Source organism: Dermochelys coriacea, chromosome 1, assembly GCF_009764565.3.
Source record: "Dermochelys coriacea isolate rDerCor1 chromosome 1, rDerCor1.pri.v4, whole genome shotgun sequence".
NCBI lineage: Eukaryota > Metazoa > Chordata > Testudines > Dermochelyidae > Dermochelys > Dermochelys coriacea.
Genome location: NC_050068.2, coordinates 64,330,652 through 64,348,067, shown reverse-complemented (window position 1 = coordinate 64,348,067; position 17,416 = coordinate 64,330,652).

Genomic DNA, 17,416 nt, shown 5'->3' with positions numbered 1-17,416 from the left:
ACGATATAACCGCATTTGCTCCAACCCCTCAGACAGAGACAAACACCTACAAGATCTCTATCATGCATTCTTACAACGACAATACCCACCCGCTGAAGTGAAGAAACAGATTGACAGAGCCAGAAAAGTACCCAGAAGTCACCTACTACAGGACAGGCCCAACAAAGAAAATAACAGAACGCCATTAGCCATCACCTTCCGCCCCCAACTAAAACCTCTCCAATGCATCATCAAGGATCTACAACCTATCCTGAAGGACGACCCATCACTCTCACAGATCTTGGGAGACAGGCCAGTCCTTGCTTACAGACAGCCCCCCAATCTGAAGCAAATACTCACCAGCAACCACACAACAGAACCACTAACCCAGGAACCTATCCTTGCAACAAAGCCCGTTGCCAACTCTGTCCACATATCTATTCAGGGGACACCATCATAGGGCCTAATCACATCAGCCACACTATCAGAGGCTCATTCACCTGCACATCTACCAATGTGATATATGCCATCATGTGCCAGCAATGCCCCTCTGCCATGTACATTGGTCAAACTGGACAGTCTCTACGTAAAAGAATAAATGGACACAAATCAGACATCAAGAATTATAACATTCAAAAACCAGTTGGAGAACACTTCAATCTCTCTGGTCATTCGATTACAGACCTGAGGGTGGCTATCCTTCAACAAAAAAGCTTCAAAAACAGACTCCAACGAGAGACTGCTGAATTGGAATTAATTTGCAAACTGGATACAATTAACTTAGGCTTGAATAGAGACTGGGAATGGATGAGTCATTACACAAAGTAAAACTATTTCCCCATGTTATTTCTCCCCCCCCACCCCCCACCCCTCACTGTTCCTCAGATATTCTTGTTAACTGCTGGAAATAGCCTACCTTGCTTGTCACCATGAAAGGTTTTCCTCCTTCCCCCGCCCCCCCGCTGCTGGTGATGGCTCATCTTAAGTGATCACTCTCCTTACATTGTGTATGATAAAACCCATTGTTTCATGTTCTCTGTGTGTGTATATAAATATCCCCTCTGTATTTTCCACCAAAGGCATCCGATGAAGTGAGCTGTAGCTCACGAAAGGTTATGCTCAAATAAATTTGTTAGTCTCTAAGGTGCCACAAGTACTCCTTTTCTTTTTGTGAATACAGACTAACATGGCTGCTACTCTGAAACCTTAGGAAGAAAGTAAACAATCTCAGAGTTCAGTTAAAAAGAGGGTGAGCAACTAGGTTAGGAAAGCAAGTCCTCACAAAGCCTTCAGTGGGAGCTTCTGGGTGCTCAGTAACTTTTGAAAATCAGGCCACCTATTTAGCGGTCTAAATATGCACTTGCTCTTCTCTATCGCTCTCATGTGTGGGGTTCTTTGGGGTTTCATTTTGCCACTGCTCATGTCCTGCATGTATGCACAAACACCATGGGATCAATATGCAGATGAAACTAGACACTACAGCTACTGGAACACGATAGATAGATTAGCTACTTCTTCTTTTCAAGGGGCATGGATATTTTGATCACTGTGCTATCTATAGTCTAATGAAGTCAGTGGAAAGACTCTCATTGACTTTAATGGACGTTAGATCAGACTTTTAGTGCAGGACTGAAATAAGAGAGTGGATAGACATAAACCATTTTAGGCTCAATTTAGTTCAAATGGAAATTATTCTAATAGGGAAGGAAAAACATCTAAAAGAGTGGAGGAAGCTGCAAGTGTGCACTTTCTTCAAAGGGTGTCAGTCAGGTTTTTGCCGGGATGGTTCATGGTTTGGGGGTTATTTGGAACACTGCTTCTGGAACTTCAAGTGTCAGCTGGGACGTGAAAACTTTTTTTCCATTCATTTTGGCTAGTGAACTTTTCCTGTTTCCATCTGATGCAGGCCCTACCTTTGTAACTACAAGGCCAGAAAGCTTCAGCTGGTGCAGAGTGTCGTTGTTTCAAAAGGATGAGATTTATCAGCAGATACTGTAATATACCAGCATTCCCAGATCTGCACTGGCTATCTATGGTTGTAGTGGATTATGATCCATAAAGTCTTAAATTGTCTAGAACTCATTCTATGAGAGATTGCATCTCTTTGTGAGCCCCATTATCGAAGTCTGACATCTTCTGGGGTCACTATAAATCATGGGATTTAAATTTCCTTCCCTTGATTGGAGCTAGGGCAACAGAGGGCCTGTACTTTTGGCACCCGCTTCTTTAAGGTCCATGAGTTTTGTCCACAAATATTGGGGACCTAAAGTGACTGATATTTATACCAATAAAAATAGCAATTGAAATAAAATCGATCAGGAATTGGCTGCTTTACTGATGTAGGGTGCCATCTCTCTTGTTAAAGGACACCAATAAAGGTTTAAAAATAAAACTGTACTTCAGTTTCCCCATACTATTCCACCAAAGATATAAAACCCGTGACCTGAAAAGTCCAGCTATACAGGTTAGACCATAATTTGGTGTCTATGCCCATTCAATCTTGGTCTCTGGAGACCATGTAAAAAAATACACATTAGTACCATATATGATAGTATTTTTGTGTTGGATATGCATGTGTGTTGGGAACTAGACTCATTTCATGTACTGTGAATCATTGAAGAACCATGAAAAGTGAGACCTTTCAGTGTGGGACAGATTTTGAATAGTAACTTATAGTTTCATATAATAATTACTACAACCCACAGCCGAGCAAATTCTAGTCCCCTTCTTCTGCAACAGTCAAAAACAGCAACTTGTTCCAAATGATGTAACAGGGCAATAAATAAAAGACTCTTTCAGAATACCATTATTCCAGGATTTGGAATAATATTTTTTCAGAGGTGTTTTAATTACATTCATCTTTAGTGATGCTGATTTTTGTTATGGATCATTTACCCTAGTGATTACACAGCTACAGTATCTAAATACACATTGGGTGTATTATATTTTAAATCTTAAAACAAGACACAATAAGGATTACAGAAAGGTTCTTTAACATTCCATCTTCTGATTCTGAACTTTTGTAACTGCACCCTAAACTCCTTTAAACCTATTTTAGACATGTTGCTTAACATTTACCAAGAAGCTTACTGGATTCTTAAATTGATAACCAGTCTTCTTCTCAAGAATCCGCTAAAACAAAGACTTTCTTTTCCAAGCCCTTAAACCAACATATTAGAATTAATCATAAGCCAAGTTTAAAATTAACAAAACATGACAATAAAAGTGAATGGAAGTGTGAGATTAATTGTTCAGTCAGTTCATTCCCCCACTCCCACCCCCATGACATTTAGCACTGTACATTCTACTTGTGTTTGGTTTTGTTTTTATTGTTTTTCAATCCCACTGATTTCCTGCCCCCTCCCCAAATGATGCCTCTTACGGAACCTCTCTTCTTTATTTTTTTATGGGAAAATATATATATTGAAATGACTACAAAACAATTGATACAAGCCTCAGGTCTAAAAAGTTATCAGAATAACATGTTTTTTTCTTTTAAATTAACTCTGTTTATGTATCAGCATTTCAATTATGATTGTTGTTATTTTTTTCTGGGAAACAAAGTAGGATATATCTGGAGACTGAAATTCAAGCCCCATGTTAATTCTGTGAAATGCAATTTGTTGACTACATCCCTTCAGAAATGTGCACTGTGTAATATGCAATATTCATAATATGGCTAGATACTTATGAGACTAAATTTAATTGTCAGTTCTGCTCAACCATTGTTTAATGAATTCCTAACAATTTGAAAGGCAAGCTGTTGGAGGGCCATTATTAAATTTCATATTTGCTTTGCAGTTTTCTTCACTATTGCTTCATCTATTTAGGATTATGATGACATTAGCTTTTGATTTCCTTTAAAAAATGAAGCTATGAATATTTGCTTCTTGCACAATGCAAAGTTTAAATTTTCCTTGCTGATGCTCATTGGCTTGAAAAATGAGAGAGAGTGAGGTTATTTTATGTTAAGAAGGATTCTCATTTAAGCCAAAGAGAGATGATTATAACAATCAGTGGGACAAAATGTAGATATATAAGAGAAAACTAATGACAGTATGCAAGATGAAGTGTACTGAATTCATTAAGAAAATTCAAATAACTGTGCCAGTAATTATTCTTATGATATTAATTTTAGTGGGTGCTCCCTTGTGCTTGAATTATGTGAAAGGGTAAGCAGGAACACTTGGTTGACATTCACTATCCTTTTCATTATTATATACACCTCTATCATTCCACCTTTATTAATCTCTTCTCTACACTAAATTGACTTAATCTTTTTGATCTCTCTTCCAACGGAAATCTTTCCATATCTAAGAATTTTCATTTCCTTTCTTTGGACTGTTTCTATTTTACTATATCCTTTTTATGATGCAGTGACCAGAAATGTACACCACATTCATTGGATTCATATAATCAGTATTATTCCATTCTCTTTCTCTTAACACAGCCTTATGTCTTGTAGACTGCCATTGTGCAGTGAGCAGATGTTTTCACAATGACACCTAGGTCTTTTTCCTAAGTGGTTACAGTTAATTGAGAATCTATCAATGTATATAAGTAACTCAGATTGTTCATTCCAATGTGCATTACATTCCCCTTATCTATAGTGACTTTCAACAGCTAACCTTCTAATGTCTAGCTTTCTCAAGTCCTTCTGGAATTTATTTATGTATACAGGCTTTTTTATTGTACTAATCATTACAGTATCTGAGCACCTCACAGACATTAAGAGGTTTTAGGACAAATTATTATCCCCATTTCAATTTACTTTAGCAGTTTTACACTTCTGTCTTTGAGAGTAGTGATGGTGCAGCTGGTATATCCCCTGCTGCTCTTTGCAGGTAGGGTGAAGAGTGGGTAGCTGGCACACTGAGGGTAGGGAGTGATCAGCAAGTAGATTAGCAGACTATGTCCCCTAGGGATAAGGGGGAGGAATTATGCCTCTCTTCCTGAATCTCTCTGAGGCCTAATTCCTTCCCTGGAAAAAAAAACAGGTAGTTTTATACTCCTCAGAGAAAATAACTTTCTCTGAAATAACTGACAAAATAATTTTGTAGCCCATTAGATCCCCTCTGAACTAAGAATAGCAAAGAAAATAATTCCTGAAGTCCTCTATAAACCTGGTGTTTGTTCAGTTTCTATATTAAGGACTCCACTAGGTCCAGAAGCTGGAAAAGGGGAAGGTTAGAAATCCCAAGGAGGGTTCCCCTTTGAGTCACTTTCTTGGGCATGGTCCTGGCTCTCCTCAAGTAGAGCCTTTGCATTCGGTGCTAGATTCCCCAAAGAGGTTTGGGGAAGGGATAGAGATTCAAGCCCATAATGAGGAATTGGAGAAGGGTGGGAACATGCTTCCCTCTGTTGAAGTGAAGTTCAGTGGCAGCAGTCCCTCTGCATTCCAGAAACCATTGTGCCACTGAAGAATCAATGTGTCCTGGAGTTTCCTGCTGGGTTCATGTACCATGCAATGAACCTTTCTGTAGGCCGTGGCTTGGTACCACAACTCAGCCTTAAACCTCAGCCTTATTTGGCCTCAAAGGAGTTGACTCAGCATGAAACACCTTTTCCAGTATGCCATGAGTGCTCGCTCACTCCTTTCAAATCCCAGCTTGCTTTTCACCACTGATGGACTCCTTCCCTATCTGCTCCTCCCCCATTTCTCTGTGTAGAATGTTAGAATGTCTACAATTCATTCCTAATACAGTGTTACTCACATTATCTTTCCTGTAGTACTCACTGGATCTTTCCTCACCCATTCCTTTGTCCCTTGCTTTCAGATCTGTCTGACGTAGACTGTAAAACCAGAAAGGCAGGGGTCTTGTGTGTTTTAATCTCTGTGATCATAGAATCATAGAATATCAGGGTTGGAAGGGACCCCAGAAGGTCATCTAGTCCAACCCCCTGCTCAAAGCAGGACCAAGTCCCAGTTAAATCATCCTTGATGTGATATTTGAATTTAAAGTGATATATATATATTTAGGATAGGCCTAAGAATAATTAATAATATGATTAACTGATAGGAACACCATAAAATCAATCTAACACTCTCTCATTTCAGAATACAAGCATAGACATTTCACATCACTAGTCCAGAAGAGATTTGAAGGGCAATGTCTTTAGTAAGTCTTGCCACATACACGAGTAAATGCATTGAAATGTCCAATTGTATGAGGACCACAGAAGTTCCCAGATGTAACAGAATATCTCTGCTTTTTCATTGGAGGAATCAAAGGGATCAGGATTTCTGTAGGCCTCATAGAGGGCCTGCACCCTGAGGCACAGCTCAGCATTACAGCTTCCCTCCACTCACCAGCACAGCTGAGTTTGCGAGGGGAAAGATGAAGGCCCAGGAGAGAAGTATGGGTACAACAAATGGTTCTGCCAATATACAGAACCACACACAATGAGCTAGGGAGCGGAACTGCCTACCAAACAGCTCCATGAGCTGTTTTATGGATTTCAGGAGGATTTCTCCCACCCATTCCCCATGATCTTTTCCCCCATTACAAGCCTGACTACTCAGCCTTGCTGTAGTGCAAGGTTGGGTAAGATATTGACCTTAAGACTGCAAAGGCTCAAAACAACAACAATAATGGGCATACCATACAACTTTCCCCATTAGATCTATAAAGGCATTTTATCAACATATAGCCTCAACAAATTTCAGCAAAGAGAGGCTTCGCAAGGATAAATAACACAACTTTACTTTTCTGTCTAGTGTCTGACAGCAAAATAATAATGTGCTTGCTGAGCATTTGTCACTTTAATGATGTCAATAAGCCTTAGTTCAGTACAGGACGTAGGAGACTACTTATAACCAGTATACAGTATTATGGAAATAATTAAACACAGAAAAATCCATGCTGTACTCCAAATTAAAATATATGCATTCTTATAAAAAATCTCCTTTATAAGGCAATGATTAGGCAATGATTCAATGCTAATGAAAGGTTAAATATATAAGAACATATGAATGGCCATATTGTGTCAGACCAAAGGTCCATCTAGCCCAATATCCCAATTCCAGGATGCCATGTGCCCCAGAGGGAATGAACAGAAAGGCAATCATCAAGTAATCCAATCCCTGTCACCCATTCCCAGCTTCTGGCAAACGGAGCTAGGGACACCATCCGTGCCCACCCTGGCTAATAGCCACTGATGGACCTATCCTTCATGAATTTATCTAGTTCTTTTTTGAACCCTGTTATGAAATTATTGACTGTTTTCTCCTTCCTGGTGACGCAGATGATCCAAAATGATCCACATGTGCGGGAGCTCCCCGGGTAGAGATCTCCCCATTTCCATGAGTGGTGTGATTAAAAATGCTTCTTCCATGGGAACATCACCCTTTGCTTGGCCTGCACAGTCACCTCTTTGCTTGAGGTATGTAAGGTTAGAGCTCTGAAGATTTCAGGACAGAGAGTTGGGACACAGCTTTCTCAGGGTGAAGAATCAGAAGTGGAGGGTCTGGAGAATGGATTGTTCTGCTCCCTGCAGTACTAGCCCCTGCACTGCTTCTAAATTTTTGCATAGGGTGTAATCCTATGGGGAGCTGCACCACTTCATAGAACATAAAGTCGGAAGGGACTCACAGACCATCTAGTCTGACGTCCTTGTTGGTGCCAATGCCACGCCAGGTGCATAAGTATAACCAGTTTTATTGCCAAAGTATAATAAGCCTCCCAGCCTTCACGAATTACTAAATACGTGTTTTCCAGCAATGAAGCAAGCAAGCAAGAATCAATCCTTATGCCCCTTCTGCTACGGACAGTCCCAGACTCTTCTGCCTTGTCCTTGAAGGCTTGTAGCAGGCGCTGCTCCAGCATGGGGAATTCCTGGGCACCCACAAGGCTAGGGTCCGCAGGAGAGACTGTTCATCTAAAGAAACTCTCATAGCTGCTTTTAATCATCACCTCCTTCTAAGGGGGGGTGTGTGTGGGGTTTTCATGCGAGCCGGGCAAAGCACAGCAGCCAATATGATTGGTAGCTAAGCCGTTTATCTGTTATTTTCTCATTGCTTTTATACACTCCTCTTACATAATATTTTCAACCCCCTCCATAGTCCATCACCCGACCACGGAGACATCTCGTTGGTCGAGCAGCCTCAGCACGGGCTATGCACGTGCGTCCTTCCTCTTGATTGGAGCACAGCTGTCCGCCATCTGCTGTCAACAAGGTCTGGTGTTGTCAGCCCGCCTGGGCCACGCTCCAGCCTGCAACCACCTCCCACCAGTTCATCAAAGGTTCACCGCGATCCTAACTAGCTCATAAATATTCTTAACTAGCTCACAAATACACCATGTTCCCACATCTCCCCCCTTTTTATTAGATGATACACGGACCACCGGTCACTTGCGTAGTTCCATCCAATTTTCGTTCATTAACAGGGGTGACCTAACGGGGGCGGAGCGATGCATTTTACGGAATATATCAAACAAGGAGGGGAGACATTGCAGACAGCAACAAAGGCAAATAAGACCAATACATAGAAAAACTATAATTCCAAATAACTGTCGAAGCCACCCCAAAGAAGGCAACCAGCCTGTAAGCCAGTCCCCAAATCCCGCAAACCCGGTATCCTGACGGATGTGCTCGGTGAGGGAAGTTAACTCATCCAGACGCTCTTCAATGTATCGGCTATTATCCGTAAGATTAAAACAACACATATGTTTAAAAGATTCACATCCCATATGATGCTTAAGCAATAGAAAATCAATCGCAGCTCGATAATCTAAAATGGCATCTCTCAATTCCTGCTGTTCCATATTTAAAAGAGCAATTGCCTGTGATGTAGCATTAAGCGCCTTAACAGCAAAGCAAGCTAATGCATTCAAAGTCTGTACCGTGTAATAAGTTGAAAAACCAGGAATGCCTGCAACTGCATTCATTAAGGCCAAATATTCCAAGTGACTATATAAGGTAACATCGGCTGAGCACGTATCTTGCAGGGCCGCACTCCGCCGACTTCGCTGCTGATTCTTTCCAGGCAACAAAAGGGTCATTCGGCTAAGGCAGCATAAGGTATTATGACTTAAATTAGCGGGAATATAACTGAAAGTCCATGCGCCGCAGGTAAAAAACCAACCAGACGGCAAAATAATATGTCCATAATTAAAAGAAACATTAACCGCATTAGTACAATTCAAAAAGGGGGCGCTTACTGTTTGGCAGCCCATGAGTACTTTTGTGCGTGTGCAATTAACCACTCGCGCACACGTTACATTATTCGTCCCGGCTGGATACGGGGTATGTAAAGATAGGGCCCCAGGGGGCAAGGAATAATTGGCGGGGCCCCAATTTGCCATAGTCGAATACTGTGAAGACAAATTGGCATAAGCTACAAGCATGGTGTGATTGCCAATTTCTTCAGGATAATGACATATGGGCACAAGACAAGTGCCCAGTAGTTCCCCGGCTGCCACAGAATCAGACAAACAAAAGTGTGTGACAAGGCTATCAATGCTAGACGTTCCCATAGGTTATACGTCATTTGCACATGTAGGGGTACAAGGAGCCCCCCTTGCAACCCAAGCAATAATACTATAACAATTTTGGCAACCCACATCCTCATTCTGGAAATAAACAGGATATGGCCGCAAGCACAACCTCCTCTGATGCTTCCTCTCCAAGCGTGGGATCTTGTTCTCCAGGCGCCAGGTTCAAGGGCGAGCGAGGTTGCTGTAGCCACGGACGTACCCACTTGGCCGGGATCCACCGGGGACTTGCATCAGTAGAAACACAAGCATATCCCCTTCCCCAGGTTAACAATTCCACCGGCCCTTTCCACATCTGTTGGCGATAGTCAAACCAGCGCATTTGGGGCCGGGCGATTTGTTCATCCCGGGTCAACCCAAAGAGGTGCCGGAACGCGGGGGGTGTGTCATGTTGGCCAGGCTGTAACCAATTTAAAACATGCCTTTAACAGACGGGCCTGCGGGGTATGCTCAAGTGCATCTGGATGTGGGTCACAGGTTACTCCCCCTTTTTGTTTAAGTAATAAGGATTTAAGCGAAGCATGAGTACGTTCAATAATAGCTTGACCCGTAGAATTACCGGGGACCCCGGTGACATGGGACACACCCCAACGAGCAAGGAAATGAGCCGTACGGCGGGATACGTAACCGGCACCATTATCAGTTTTAATGGTGGCCGGAACGCCCATAGCGGCAAAGCACCTTTGCCAGTGGCGAATAACATCACGAGTGCCGGTTGAAGAAAGGGCAGTAGCCCAGACATAGCCGGAAAAAGTGTCAACAGACACATGATCGGAGCGAAGGCGGCCAAATTCAGGGAAAATGGTAATGTCAGTCTGCCAGAGCTGAAGGGATGCAAGACCGCGAGGATTAACATCGAAAGAAAGGGGTAGAGAATGCCTCTGACAATCTGAACAAGAGGCAACAATCGCACGGGTATCTGCAAGGGGCAATCGAAACTGACGCGCAAGAGCGCGTGCAGATTGGTGAAAAAAGTCATGGGAAAGGCGAGCCTGAGCAAAAGAGTTAGGAAGCTGAGCATATAGTTGTGGGGGATTAACAAACGCATCGGCTCGCGCATTACCCTCCGCGAGGAGCCCAGGAAGACCAGAATGGCTACGGATATGCATAATAAAATAGGGGACCAAACGAGCATTAAGGAGGTGCCATAATCGTAAAAAGGCACGCCAGAGGACAGGATTAGGAACGCGGCGAAGAAAGGCACGTTCCATTCGGCATACCACCCCAACAACATACAGGGAATCAGTAACAATATTAAGAGGTGTGGTAGGCCATTTTTCAAAAGCACGAATAACGGCACAAAATTCGAGAACTTGGACAGAACCTTCCACTACAACGGCCTCATGGAACCAGTGGTCAGCACTACGCCAAAAAAGGCCGGCATGGGCAACGCGGCCGCTAGCGTCAGTAAAGACCGTAAGGCCAGAGAGAGGTGCCAGAGAAAGGAGCGGCAGATGTTCCAACGGAAGGGGGGCAGAGAAAAGACGGTGCGGGGGGTAATGATTGTCCAGACGGCCAGCGTAATTTAAAAGGGCCAACACAAAAGGCAAAGATTCCGCAAGTAAACGAGTAAGGGTGCGGGAATCATAGGGGAGATAAATAATGAACGGGTCATAACCCGCGAGGGACACCAAGCGGTCTCGAGCACTTACAAGAATCTGGGCAATAGCATCAACGCGAGTGGTGATTGTACAGGAGTAACGTGAGGGCGGGAAGATCCATTCTATCACAATAAGAGTATCAGAAAGACTGGGGTCTCACTGAAATAAAAAGGGCCTCCAGGGAGGCATCGTGGGAGAGTAGGGCGATACAAAAGGGGAGATCAGGAGCAATACGGCCAGAATATTGGCGCGCAACCTTATCTGCAATTTTTTGAAGGGCCACAATATGAGCCGGAGAAAGGGAACGGGGATCAGTAGGAGTTTGTCCGCCTTGAAGCAGACTAAAGAGGGGTTGCAAATCATCATTAGTAATACCGCATATAGAGCGGACCCACTGGAGATCTCCAAGCAAATGCTGTACATCGTAAAGAGAGCGGATATCAGTATGAAAGGTAAGTTTTTGGGGCCGCACAACGGCATCAGTAATTTCCATGCCCAAGTATTGAAAAGGGGAACTCTGCTGAATTTTATCAGGGGCAACTACAAGGTCAGCCACCTGGAGGGTGGATCGAATTTCTTGAATAGCTGTATCGGGACACAAATCAATACCAACAAATAGGAGATCATCCATATAATGGTAAATAAGCCAGCGAGGGTGCGCGTGGTGAAGGGGAGCAATAGCCCAGGCCACAAAAAGCTGGCAAATGGTAGGAGAATTTTTCATGCCCTGTGGGAGTACGGTCCACTGAAAACGATCAGCGGGCTCAGCTTTATTCAGTGATGGACCGAAAAGGCGAATTTCTCGCGGTCCACCGGATGTAGGGGAATAGTAAAAAAGCAATCTTTCAAATCGACAATAAGAAGGGGCCAATCACGGGGGATCATGGTAGGGGTTGGCAGCCCAGGCTGCAAGGCACCCATATCTTTCATAACAGCGTTGACCGCATGGAGGTCCTGTAATAAGCGCCATTGTCCAGATTTTTTGGGAATGGTAAAAATAGGAGTGTTCCAGGGACTAGTGGAAGGCTCCAAATGACCCGCCAATAACTGTTCGCTTACAAGTCTTTTAACATGGGCGAGCTTTTCTGTTGTAAGCAGCCACTGTGCAACCCACACAGGAGAGTCGGTCAACCATTCGAGTCGATGGGTCGGTCACCCATCAGTGGCCGCTAAGCAAAAAGGGGTTCATTTTGTAGTGTGACGCCCCATTGGTTCAAACAATCCTGGCCTAGGAGCCAAACAGAAGTAGCAATAACATATGGGCGTACCCATGCAACAGTAGAGGGGTTTTGAGTGTCAATAACAGCAATAAATTCAGTACTAATACGGATGTTCTGAGTTCCCCCGATACCACGCACGGGGGTGTTAAGTTTTTGCAGGGGCCAATTTGAAGGCCATGATTGGAGTGGGAGAACAGTAACATCAGCCCCGGTGTCTAAAAGGGCATCATGATAAAGCGAGTGTCCGTCGGGGCCCTTATAACATACGGCTCGAAGCGGTTTGCTGGCAGTTATTTTCATTGCAAAAGCGATCTCAGGAATTCCAGTAGACCCAAAACCACCAGAGCCTCGATGAACTGGATTAGTATGGGGAACTGCGCTCTGAAAAGGGATTAATTGTGCAATACGAGTGCCTGCTGTAATGAGGACAGGAGGGCAAAAAACACGCACCATGATCTTTATCGGGCCGGTATAATCTGCATCGACAAGGCCCGGAAGAACAAAAATACCCTGTCGGGAGGCGGAGGAGCGACCAATTATCAGGGCACTCAGCCCATATCCCAAGGGTCCCGTGGCTGTGGACGGTAGAAAATGCACTTGCTCATCATTTATGGAGATGTCAGTGGCGAGGGCCAGGTCCATTCCGGCACTGCCGGCGGTGGCTCCTGCGAGGTGTTCCAAACAGCCGGACGAGGGGGAGGCATTTGTATCCGCGCGCCCCTCCGTTGAGCGCTCATCTGTCCGTTTTCCGGTAAGGGGGTTCCGTCCTTCTTATAGCAAGAACGGCATTCCGAAGCACGATGCCCAAACTTATCACAGCGATTGCATGTGCCAGCAAATGGGCGAGAAGAGACGGAAGGCACAACCCGTTGCCCACCCCTGTCGTTTCTGTTGGGACAATCTCGTTTCATATGGCCGGGGCGCCCGCAGGCAAAACACAAACCTGGGGGCTGAACGGGCCCGCGGGCCCCACAGGCACGGCCAATGAGTGGTTTAAGAGCGACGGCTAAGGCTGTCGCTTGGGCCTGCGCATGAATAGTAGCCTTTTCCGCCTCCTCAACCGCCGTGGCACGGTTACATGCCTCAATCATCTCCATTAAGGAGGCTGTTTTTGGCAATGAGGCCAAAATGCGACGACAAATAGGGTTAGCATTCTGCGTTGCTAAATCCATTCCCACCGCCGTTCTGGCGTCCTCCGTTAAGTTAGGAGATCTTTCTAAGGCCTGCCGAAGGCGGTCCAAAAAGGCAGAATACGGCTCCGACGCGTCCTGAACAATTTTTACATAAGGAGAGGAAGGTTTTCCCATCTGGGGTACCTCTTTAAACGCCGCCAACGCCAGACCCTGCGCCTGCTGCAGGATGCCAGGGTCTAGGCGGGCCTGGAGTTGAGGGTTGGTATATTCCCCAGTTCCCATCAAAGCATCTAGGGTGACCGCCCGTAAGGGGCTGTCGTCCGGCTGATCCATATTACGAATAATCGCCACCTCAGCCCTGCGACGCCAGCTATCCTTCCATAACAGGCGCTGGGTCGGGGTCAACAGCATATCTGCAAATTTTTGCGCGTCATAAGGACACATAACTTGACTAGTGAATACTTGTTCAATTAGAGATTGGACATAATGATTATCTAAGCCATACGCCATAACGGATTTCTGTGCTTCTCTAATCAATTTCCAATCAAGGGGGGCCCACCTTCGGCGCCCGTTGGCCTCCGTGGTAACAAGGTAAAGCACGGGCAACTCAAGCACTAATGGGTACGCCGAAGGGAAAAACTCCCCTTCGATAATCGCATCCTTTATCACCCTGTGCCAGCATCGCACCGGATTTGGGGGGCCCTTTCCCTGCTTCTGCCCCGGGAACTCAGGGGATTCCTTCTCCTCATCAGAGGAGTAGACCGGGGGTGGGGGCGAACCACCCCGAGTCCCTAGTACTTTCGCCACCTGAGAAGGGCCAGGAGGCGGATCGCCTGCCATAAGGGCCAACTGCCAAAGCATGTCAGTCAGCTGCTGGCCCTGCTGGTGCATCTCCTGCAGAAACGCGTCGGATTTAGTCAATTTAGCAAGATCGGGATAGGCAGGCTGGGAGGCATGTTGGGGAACAACAACGGGAGAAGTATTTGCAGAGGGCACTGACTGCCCCGGATCCCACTGAAGCGTATCCAAAACGACAGGGTGGGGGTCATATGTAGGCATATCTCTAACCCAAGAACGGTCGACGTGCTCGGTGGCATCCATAGGCACATCATCTGGTGGGAGCGGAACAGTACTTGGGTCTGGCACCGGGACGGCGCGGAGGGAGCCACAGGAATTATGGTCTCGGGACCACCGAAAAAGTCTCGAGCCCCCACAGGAAGAACCTGTGGGGGATCATCCTTAGGTTTGGGGCGGAACATCTCAGAAACCATCGCTTGCACCTCCGCCTCAGCTGCAAGGGCCGCTATAGCTTTCTTAACCTTGCGCCAGGTCTGGCTAAGGGACACAGCCTCCTTATTCCCATGGGCAACGGAGTCCCAGAGATCCTGTCCCAATCGCTCCCACACTTGTCCATCAAAAGCATGGTTTGGCCTCTTCAGAAACCCTCTCCTCTGTCCCCATTTCAGCAGATGAGACAAGGATTCTGCAGGTTTCAGAGTAGCAGCCGTGTTAGTCTGTATTCGCAAAAAGAAAAGGAGTACTTGTGGCACCTTAGAGACTAACAAATTTATTAGAGCATAAGCTTTCGTGAGCTAATTTGTTAGTCTCTAAGGTGCCACAAGTACTCCTTTTCTTTTTAAGGATTCTGCAGTTACTTTCTCGCCCTGTCTCTCTATGATACGAAGTAAAAATTCATGCACGGTTTTCTCTTCAGCTGATACAGCGGTACCCATTGCTACTTAAAGCCACTCACCTGTGCGCACTTGCGTCACTCTCGGACGCCCAGGAGCCAAAAAGCCGGTGCCTCCTGCCGCAGCTAGAATCCTCGCTTTTTCAGAAGGGATCACGTCAGGGTCACCATTTGTGGGGTTTTCATGCGAGCCGGACAAAGCACAGCAGCCAATATGGTTGGTAGCTAAGCCGTTTATCTGTTATTTTCTCATTGCTTTTATACACTCCTCTTACATAATATTTTCAACCCCCTCCATAGTCCATCACCCGACCACGGAGACATCTCGTTGGTCGAGCAGCCTCAGCACGGGCTATGCACGTGCGTCCTTCCTCTTGATTGGAGCATAGCTGTCCGCCATCTGCTGTCAACAAGATCTGGTGTTGCCAGCCCGCCTGGGCCACGCTCCAGCCTGCAACCACCTCCCACCAGTTCATCAAAGGTTCACCGCGATCCTAACTAGCTCATAAATATTCTTAACTAGCTCACAAATACACCATGTTACCACAGGGGGGCATATTCATCCACAAGCAGGCTCTGGCAGGAAACATGGCTGTTTTCTATTCCCACACTTCACAGTCTCAGGCCTTTCATATCTCTTCACTTGTTTATCCAGCCAAGTGGCTGCAAGCCAGCTTGGCCAGTCAAAGCCAGCTGACTACCAGCTCCCCCCAAACCATGCTGTAACAACAGCCCAAGGTAACTTGTGGTCAGCCCCCACACTCCTGTTTATCACAGACCACCAACACCACCCAGCACCCTCTGGGTCCTGTCTATGGCTGCTGTGGAGCAACTGCAGAGCTGCCGCCACCACCTCCAGCCAATGGCACTACTGCTCTTTGAGGAGCTGTAGTATCAGCAGCATCCATCCTTTCAGTCAGATATTGTCTCCCTGCCAAAAGAGCAGAGTCCCTTCCCTATGGAACCCCAACATTTGTGGTGTTGGGATGCAGGGTACAGCCTTCCAAATCCCTTCCCCCCAGAATTGCCTGCCTTGGTATAGAATTGCTGAGAGATCTCTTAAAACAGTTCCACCTTTGCTTTCTACATAAACTAATTAAATTGTATTAAGATTCCAGGAATAGGGAAGGGTCCCTGAGTTATTACATTTCTTAAAGGAATAAAACTAAAATGTGAGTTCAAAACTCAATAACAAATGACTTTAAGCATGTACCCTTTACCCACCTGCTCCTCTGGACTTTACACTATACTCCTCATTGCCTTAATATAAAAATTAAATTTCAGCTAGTGACTCATGCATTCCACTCTTCTTGATCTAGTTCCCTTACAGTACAGTAGTCAGAGGATGTATCTTTCAGGAAATGATTTCATGTCCCAGAGGGGGGTGAATTTCCTAGGTCACCCCCTTTACAGTAAAAGAACCATTAATTCACTAATTGGAGACGCACTAATCTCTTCTTGTGTAGAAGGTGATGTAAATCTTGCATCCCCTGGCATATCCCCAAATGCCGTGCAGCCACTTTCTGCCATGATACTGACATCATTTCACTCTAAAGTGGATTTAACCTGTCCAGAGAGGATCACACTAGTGTAAGGGCATTCTCTGCAGGAATACGCACAATATATGTACTCGCCCCATGCACATTCCCCACTGCTGATTTAGGGGGGGTGGGCACAGGTAAAGGAGACTTAGTCAGGATGCACATGCACCATGCCAGTCCCTGGCTGCATCCAGCCCTCTGTAACTGTTATGCCTGGGGAAAGGTAGAGCAGTCCAAAGGCTACTCTAACACAGTACAGCAGGACTGACCTGAACAGAGCCACCCCCAGGATCGGGGTGGTGGTGGTGAAACAATGAACCTTAAGCAACCTTTGCACATCTCCCCTTAACCTACTCTCTCTCCTCTCAGTTTAATCACACCTCGTAATCTGCTTTATTATCTTTTATACTAGCCTCAAAAGAAATCAGCTCTTTTCTCCCTTAACTATAGTACCTAAAATCACACCCCTTCATTATTGGCCTTATAACTGAACACTTACACTTTTACTATACAGTGTCTCTGGGCAACAGGTATAAGCATTTTTTGCTATTACTGGTACTGTCTACTTTGTTTACTTTTGGGGGTACAATTTGTATGATGCCTAACCTTGCATTCTTTTGTAAAATACAGTAAACAATTTTTGCTTGGCCAGAGCCAATGGATTCTTCCCTCATGATCCAGAGTTATTTTAAGATATTTTAAGACCAATTAATAAAAGCTACTTATATTTTTCTTATAATATTGCTTATGCTGAATCT